An 8,638-nucleotide genomic window follows, 5' to 3' on the forward strand; every position below is an offset into this window, starting at 1 on the left:
TATCTACATGTGAATTTACATGTGCTTAAACTTAATGTGTCTTAGTGTAAGGTGCATTAAGGTGATTTAGGCATGTGTGGACACCTTAAGGTGCCTTAAAATGGCTTGCTGGGCAAACGCAGTGGGGCTCCCACCTGGGACAGCAGACCGGCCCAGGACTGTGTCTGCTCTCAGTGCCCAGCACAGCTTTCCCTGCTCCACCCACCTCTGTCCCGGGCAAGTGCCTGGCTTCTCTGCCAGACACTGCCCATGGGAGAGGTGGTATAAGCTCCTGGGGGATCTGCTCGGCTCAGCCCAGGTAGGCTGGGTTCAATGTGGGTGGGGGCTTGGCCTTGGATCATGCAGGCCAAGGAGAGAGCCAAGCCCCTACTCATGTTGCACCCAGTCTGCTCAGGCTGAGCAAAGGCCCTGACTGCACTGAGCTGTCCACTTCTCCTACAGGGAGTCGGGGGTGGGGGGGTAGGATTTTTCCCTTGTGCTTTGACAGGAGCCCTTGCACCTTCTGCCCCTTCTGTCACCTTATTCACAAGTGTGTTGGCACACCGACAGGGACTGCCGCTGCCAGAACCGCCACTCCAGCTCCACCATCTGCACCCTGCAGAACAGCATTCACCATGTCTTCTTTTTGGCAGCGCCTGGCGGCAGTGCAGGACCCCACAAGCTCGTCTCTGCCCTGCCCAGTCACACAGACAGTGTTAAGGCACCTTAAGGTGTCTACACGTGGGTTAAGGCACCTTAACTAATCTTGCCTAAATTTGATACCTGCTTTATGCAGGTATTAAATTTAGGCCTGATTAGCCTAAAATCACCATTTTTAAGGTACATGAAGGGCACACACATGTAGACCCATGCCCTTAAAGCACCTTAAAAATGGCTAATGTACCCTAAATCACTACGTATAGATGCGCCCACTGAGTACAGTGAAAAAGGTCCTACATTGGAAATAGTAGGGGAAGAGAGGAATAATGGGGAAGTTACGTAGAAGATCATGTTTTAATCAGCTTCAGCCTGGTGAAGAGCAATGTGATGATGAGTTAGGGGATTCTGTGCCCATCTGTTGTTATATATATATCAACCCAGGAGAACTACAGCTGCTGGCAAAAGAAGACAGTTTTTTCTAGGTAATTAAATGGTTTGGTTCTTTCCTAATGAACTGAACTTTTGGCTCTTTGCCCATTCATATTCTGATAAGAAAAGCAAAGAATACCATTGTGGCTGCCTTTTAAATGCACAATCAGCTGGCCAAGATTTTTATTCCTCACCTTCTAAGCTACACAAGACTGCATTTAGTGCATCTATTCCTCAGTCAGAGGGAGTTCATGAGCTATGTCACATTAGCATGTGAGCTTCATGCTTTGAAAGTACTACCTCTTCACTGTAGAAGGGCAATGAGCAGTGACTCCCTTACTGAAAGGCTCTGGCTCATCTGAATTCATAGCTATTCACAGAGTGATGCAGAGCGGCAGGTCCTTTATTGGAGTGGCAGGAGGCACTGTGCTCAGGGGTATAGCAGGGCAGCAGCAGCGAATGGGGCACTGACAGCTGCTAGCTGCAGGGCAAGGTATTTTACCCTTCCCTGCACCCTCCTATCCCCAAAAGGCAATGCTCAGGGATGGAGGCTGGGTCATCCCCACTCAGTTATGCTACTGATTGTCATAGGCAAACACAAGGCCTTCAGGCACCTCAGATATTACATCACCTATTTATTCTCTCTTTTAATATTGAAGAAAAAATTAGTATTAACCAACCACATGTACAAAAGACTGGAAGACAAAGAGATTGTGCCTATAGAATGAGTATAAGGTCTCTACAGAAGAAGTATAAGAATATTGCTCAGACATGCTGGTGTGAAATCAGGAAGGCCAAAATGCAATTGGAGTCACAGCTAGCAAAGGACATGAAGGGTAACAAGAAGGGTTTCTACAAGTATGTTAGCAACAAGAGCAATGTCAGAGAGAGTGTGGGTCCATTACTGAATGGGGGAGGCAACCTAGTCAGAGATGATGAGGAAAAGGCTAAAGTACTCAATGCCTTTTTTACCTCAGTTTTCACAGGCAAGATCGGCTCCCAGACTACTGTACTGGGCAGCAGTTTGGGAAGAAGGTAAGCAGCCCTCAATGGTGAAAGAAAAGGTTAGGAGCTATTTAGAAAAGCTGGATGTGTACAAGTCCATGGGGCCAGACATGATACATCTCAGAGTGCTGAGTGGGTTGGCTGATGCAATTGCAGAGCCACAGGACATTATCTTTGAAAACTCATGGTGACTGGGAAAGGTCCCAAATGATTGGAAAAGGATAAATATAGTGCCCATCTTTAAGAAAGGGAAAAAGGAGGATCCAGGGAACTACAGACCAGTCAGCCACACCTCAGTCCCTGGAGAAATCATAGAGCAGAACCTCAGGGAATCCATTTCTAAGCACTTGGAGGAGAAGAAAATGATCAGGAACAGTCAGGACTCACCAAGGGCAAGTCATGCCTGACCGACCTGGTTGCCTTCTATGATGACTCTGTGGATGCGGGGAGACCAGTGGATGTGGTGTACCTTGATTTTAGCAAGGCTTTTGCTTTGGTCTCCCTCAGTATTCTTGCAAGCAAGTTAAGGAAATATGGCTTGGAGGAATAGACTGTAAGGTAGATAGAAAACTGGCTCATCAGTTCAGAGGGTAGTAGTCAATGGCTCAATGTGTAGTTGACAGCCAGTATCAAGCGTGTTCTCCAGAGGCTGGTTTTGTTCAATATTTTCATTAATGACCTGGAAGATGGGATGGAGTGCACCCTCAGCAAGTTTACAGATGACACCAAGCTGGCGGGGAGTAGTAGATATGCTGGAAGGTCAGAGTAGGATTCAGAGTGACCTAGACAAATTAGAAGATTGAGCCAAAAGAAATATCAAGAAGTTCAATAAGGATAAGTGCAAAGTCCTGGACATAGGATGGAAGAATCCCATGCATTACTACAGGCTTGGGACCAACTGGCTAAGCAGCAGTTTTGCAGAAAAGGACCTAGGTGTTACAGTGGAAAATAAGCTGAATGAGTCAACAATGTGTCCTTGCTGCCAGGAAGGCTAACAGCATACAGTGCTGCATTAGTAGAAGCATTACCAGCAGATTAAGGGAACCGATTCCTCCCTTCTATTCTGAACCGGTGAGGCCATATCTGGAATACTGTGGTCATTTTTGGGTTCCCCACTACAGAAAGGACGTAGACAAGTTGGAGAGAGTCAGGCAGAGTGCAACAACAATGGTTTGGGGGCTGGGGCACATGACTTATGAGGGGAAGCTGAGGGAACTGAGCTTATATAGTACGCAGAAGAGAAGACTGAGGGGTGGAGAAGGCCAGAGCTGTGTGCATGGGTCCTGGACTGGTCCAGAGCTGGTTCACTCTGGCTGGGGTGAGTCCAGAGTGGGGATGGGGCAGGCTGGGGTGCTCAGCTGCTACTGGGCGCTGGTGGTGGCGGCTGTGGCAGGAAGGAACTGCAGAGCTCATGGGTTCCGGGGGTGGTGAGCTGTCACATGGGGTGGGGGGGGGGCGGTGCTGACTGGCCTGCAACAGCTCTTCAAATGGCCTATGTGGTTTGTGGGCCCAAATAATTGCTCACCCCTGGTCTAAGCTGCATACATTGAACTGATTAACAAGTGAACAGACATTCACTTTTGATTCTAAAAAAACAGCCACATGCCTGCAGTGGCTCAGGCCAGAAGGTACTAGAATGCACCTTCCTATTTGGCTAGAGCTTGGGTAAGGCTAGCCTGCCCACCCTGGTGGGGGAGGGTTGCAGGGGAGGTATGAAGCATCCTGGGACACTGAGGGTCAGTGAGTTAACTTAAATCTGGAGGGGATCTGGAACAATTTAACCTAAATCAGTTAAGTTTGATACTACATTCCATCCAGGTTTATCTTAAACTGGTTTAATCCATTTTGAAGGTGGTTTATGTGTACTGAACTTCTGAACTACCGGTTTATTTGTAATTTCTGTCCCTAGCTGAAGAAGGAAGTATAAACATCAGAGCAGATGGTAGCATCCAAAGAAAGCCCACTGCTGAGGAGTGGTACAAAAGTAGCAGTTGCCTCTACTGCTGTCCTGGCTTTTGCGTCACTTCTGCCCCCCACTCCCGTGTCCTGCAAAGAGTATACCTCCTCAAGCATCCCAAGACACAATGTGACCCCACCCTCATCACAAAAGGACATCAATATTGGTCTGCCCCATCATTTTCACTCAGTTGCTTCTCCTACAAAGCTCTCAGTTAAGTGATGTAGGAGATGCAGGTGCTCAAACATCTCTCAGGATCAGGCCTTCGTTTGTTATGCTTATCAGCTCAGACACAGCAAGAGCGTTATCAGATTTGGACAAACACACACTGCCAACATCAAAGCCAGTCCTGTTTATTCAGAAGCATACAATATTTAAGCAACTGACATGACTAGAATAAAGAAGGATTAGCATCAGCAACCTTTGTCTATATAACTGCATGTGTTACTGTGCAATTGGCTAATGATTTTGATTTATAGATTTTCAGCAGTTCTTCTCAGGTTCTCCCCTCCTCCTCTTTAACACAGACTAAAATTAAATTTGGCTTCATGCTGGGAGAACCTTACTTCAAAAACCTGAGAAAAATATTTGAGCATAAATCCAGATGAAAAGTAAATTAAAAACAGAAACAGCATTTTACTGAACACACTGTTATGTGAAGGTATTGGAAATCACTGTTGTATTAAAAATGAATTTCTAGGAAAATTCCTCTGATGCATTTCTAAAACATAAGCCACTCTGCAAATAGAATATACAATATTGTACACATGTATGATGAATGAGGTATGAATTTTCAAGGTAGGCTTTTGTTCTTTCAAAAGCCATCTATTATTAACGTTATTAAAGCCACCTGAAATCTAATCACCTGGTTAACATCTCTTCCTAATTCTTCCTCCCCCAAAATGTTGCATTTCACTTGTGCAGCAGTGTTCCAAGTAGCTTTTTCTGGAATTTTCCTTATAAAAAATGATAAAATAATACATAAGTGTAGATATTATAAAATAATAAAATTATAAAACTACCATTTAAAATGCATATTTAATCTGATAATTTGCACAAAGATGTTGTGCATCTTGAATTTTAGCTTTGTTAATTTGAAAAAAAATCAGCTTCTAAATGTGTATTTATCTCTTGCAATAGACAACTGAACAATTCATTCTTTGATCTCACTTGGATTTGCAAATGATAATGTAAAGTAGATCTGTATGAATCTACATTAATGCTTTTAGGTGTAGGGGGTCTAAAATAAATGGGTTTTAATAAAAATAAAAATACCAGATGTTTATTTAAATTGTATATATTAATTTAAAATTAAATATGCTAATTTAAAATTACATATGCTTTTAAAATAATTAAAATTTAATCTAAAACTATGACAATTTATATAAAGGCTCATATTTACTATACTCTTTTAAAGCAATTCAAATGAAAACTGTTATTCAAGCAGTGGCTGCTTGCTGGAAAAGTTTTAAAGAATACCAAGCCACTGACTTCATGGAAATCCCTGGAACAAGCTGTTGAAATGATAAAATTGTCTTTGATAGCTATAGACTTTCTGCAGACTTAGAGCAAATATTTTATTTACTTCAGTTTATTTCATTTAGCTCAATTCAGTAGTTTGTTCACTCAACAAAACTGATAGGGAGTTGAAAAAACAGGAAAATTGATTTTCCTTTTCCAAGCTATGAATTAAAAATATGTCAGAGAAGTCGAGGTTTATTAGTTCTAAAAATCTGAATGACACACTAATCACAATAAACAGGTCAATTCTCTAACAACAGGAAAAACATGTTTGTTTAATTACTCAATTAGTTGTAAATATAAAACATATCTTAATTTTATGAAACGTTTTATTTGTATGAAGTTTATTTAACTAATAAAAATCATTCGAAATGACTGTTTTCTTAACTTTTAATTAGATTCCAATCTCTATGCAGCTTGACAGAAATCAAGAAAAATAGTTCAGTAAATAAGAAATGTCATTCACCATCTTCTAACATAAAAAGTAAAAAAAAAATTAAGAATCTGAATAAAATTAGGTAAAGCTATATAATTTCTCCTCTATCACTCCCTGATTAGGGAAAAAAAAGGGACAAGATTTAACATAAAGGCTATATTTAACTACACATTAATGTGTCTTAATGATTACCAGTCAATCTAAATCAACCTTTGTTTGGAAAAATAACTAAAACATACAAATGAAAACAAGATTAAAATCACTGACTTAAGGTTTCTTGACTTTCTTCCTGATTTAAATCACAATGCAGATCAGTGACTTAAATCGCTTTGATTTAAAGTAATGTATTTGGTCAGGGAGTCAGTAAGATTTAATTTGTAGGGGGATGGGAAAAGAGTGTAGGTTTCAAAAGGCATTCAAAAAGACTTTCAGCCTCATTTGAAGACAAGTTGGGATAGAAAATCCACTTCTCTTAATAATCTGTTCTGATGGCTAATCATTGTTACTTTGTAGAAATATATGACTTATTTCTAATTTCAGTTTGTCTGGTTCCAGCTTCCAGTTACTGTTTCTGTTATTATTGCAAGACTAAAATGAAACCATTAGAACCTAGGATTGTTTCCCATGATGGTGTAACAAATCTTGATATCCTGTTTGATAAACTAAACAGACTGAACTAATTTTTAAGGGTATGGATGAGTAGTATGCTGAGTCCCACACTCCTAAGGAACTGCTTGTCCACCATAACTCCTATTTCCTTTCCAGGGTCAATGCTTTCCAGGATACAGTCCCCCTATTCTGCAGGCCTGGCCTGCATTCCCAGTTCCAGTTCCTATATGTACATAGGTTTGCATTTGGCTGTCTTAAAATGCTTGTCTCTGAATAGGCTCAAGCTGCCAATTTACCCAGATTGCTCTGTAATGAATGCCTGTCCTCACCATTATGCATTGCTCTTACCAATCTGCGTGGTATCTGGAAAATTTTAGCAGCTGGGATTTTATATTAACTTTCGGATTGCTAATGAAAATGTGGAGTAGCTTTGGGGCTGGTACCAAACCCTATGGAACCCCACTACAAACAACACTTTTTAATGATGATACTTACTGTTTGAAATTTATCAGTTAGCTGGTTTTTAACCCATTTAACCTATTTTTTTTTTATATTGTACAGTGCTATTTTTTTTTCAATCAGCATGTCCTGCAATATTAAGAGAAGTTATTCAGAGTGCTACATCTCATGTAGCATGGCTGGTTAGGGTATTGCCTGGAGGTATGAGAGATGTGGATTCAAATGCCCTTAGGCAGACTACGGAATTGAACTAGCATCAGCCATATTCCATGTAAATATCCTAATCACTGGGCTATTCCCACTACCTCTTCCTGGGTGCTTTACCCAGCACTACATGTGTACTTTACTGTGCAATAGACTGGTTTACTGCGCAGTAAAGTGTCACCGTCTACACATGTGCCACAATTAGTGCATAGTAGATTAACTTACTCTGGCATAGGACAGTCCTGTCAGACACAGGTACTATCCAACAGTGGAATAAATTACTGTGCTTAAATGCATATATAGATGGTGGCATTGGGATGAGTTCACTCTGGCTCAAATTGTGCCGGTGTCTATTCAGTTGCATTCATTGCACGTGTAGATGCAGTCCAGCTTTCCATTTTTTGTGATTCAAAGGGCAAAAACAGATGTGGGGTTCATCCTAGGTCTGACTGTCCTGGGCTCGGACTCACATAAAAGCAGGCGCAGGACAGTTATTTGTTTGTGCAGCTTGAATGGCAATTGACTCAAATTAGCCCCAACTGTCTCAGAAAAAAGTGCCATTTTAGATTCTTCATAGATACTTAAAGTGGCACTATGGGCTTGTACATTTGTAGGATCCCAGAATAAAAGGCTTTGTCCTGAGATAAATCCAACTTGTATTTTTAAGTTAGCTGTCCATTTACTTGTTTTAATAACTTGCTTTTATGACAACTGTCTGAAAACAAAATGTTCTCTATTGGGTCCAGTGAAATGCTTTGTGCTACCCAAAATATATCTGATTATATTTTTTCTCCAAATTTTTTTTATTTGCCTGCGGAACTGAAAAATCAATTACCTACACAGCCATAATAACACCAAGCTAAATCAAAAGTGACCCTGGGCTATGGATACTTACACCAAATAACAAGATCCTTCAGAAACTGCTTTAGTGGTAGCAGGACTGGGAGGGCCATAGCCACATGCTGGGTTTTTTCATTACAATTTCTGTTAATCAGAACAATTAATTAAATTGAAATTGAAATATTTGAAAGGCTACTATAAGGAAGCAGGGGAACAACTGTTTCTCCCTTGCTGCAGAGGGCAGGGCATGAAGCAAATGTTTTCAATTGCAGCAAAGTAGATTTAGATTAACTGTCAGGAAAAAAAAAGAAAAAAAAACTTCCTTATTGCTAGAAAAGCCAGTGGAATAGACTACCCAGCAAAGTGACAGAATTTGTTTCCTCAGAGGTTTTCAGGAGGAGGCTGGATGAGTGGATAAGCATTGGATAGGGTTGGTTCAGATATAGGGCAGAGGGTTTCATAGTTTCATAGTTAGTAGGGTCGGAAGGGACCTGAGCAGATCAAGTCTGACCCCCTGCCATGGCAGGAAAGAGTACTGG

The sequence above is a fragment of the Gavialis gangeticus genome, unplaced genomic scaffold (assembly GCF_001723915.1).
Source record: "Gavialis gangeticus isolate Ggan-Ray unplaced genomic scaffold, GavGan_comp1, whole genome shotgun sequence".
Taxonomy (NCBI): domain Eukaryota; kingdom Metazoa; phylum Chordata; order Crocodylia; family Gavialidae; genus Gavialis; species Gavialis gangeticus.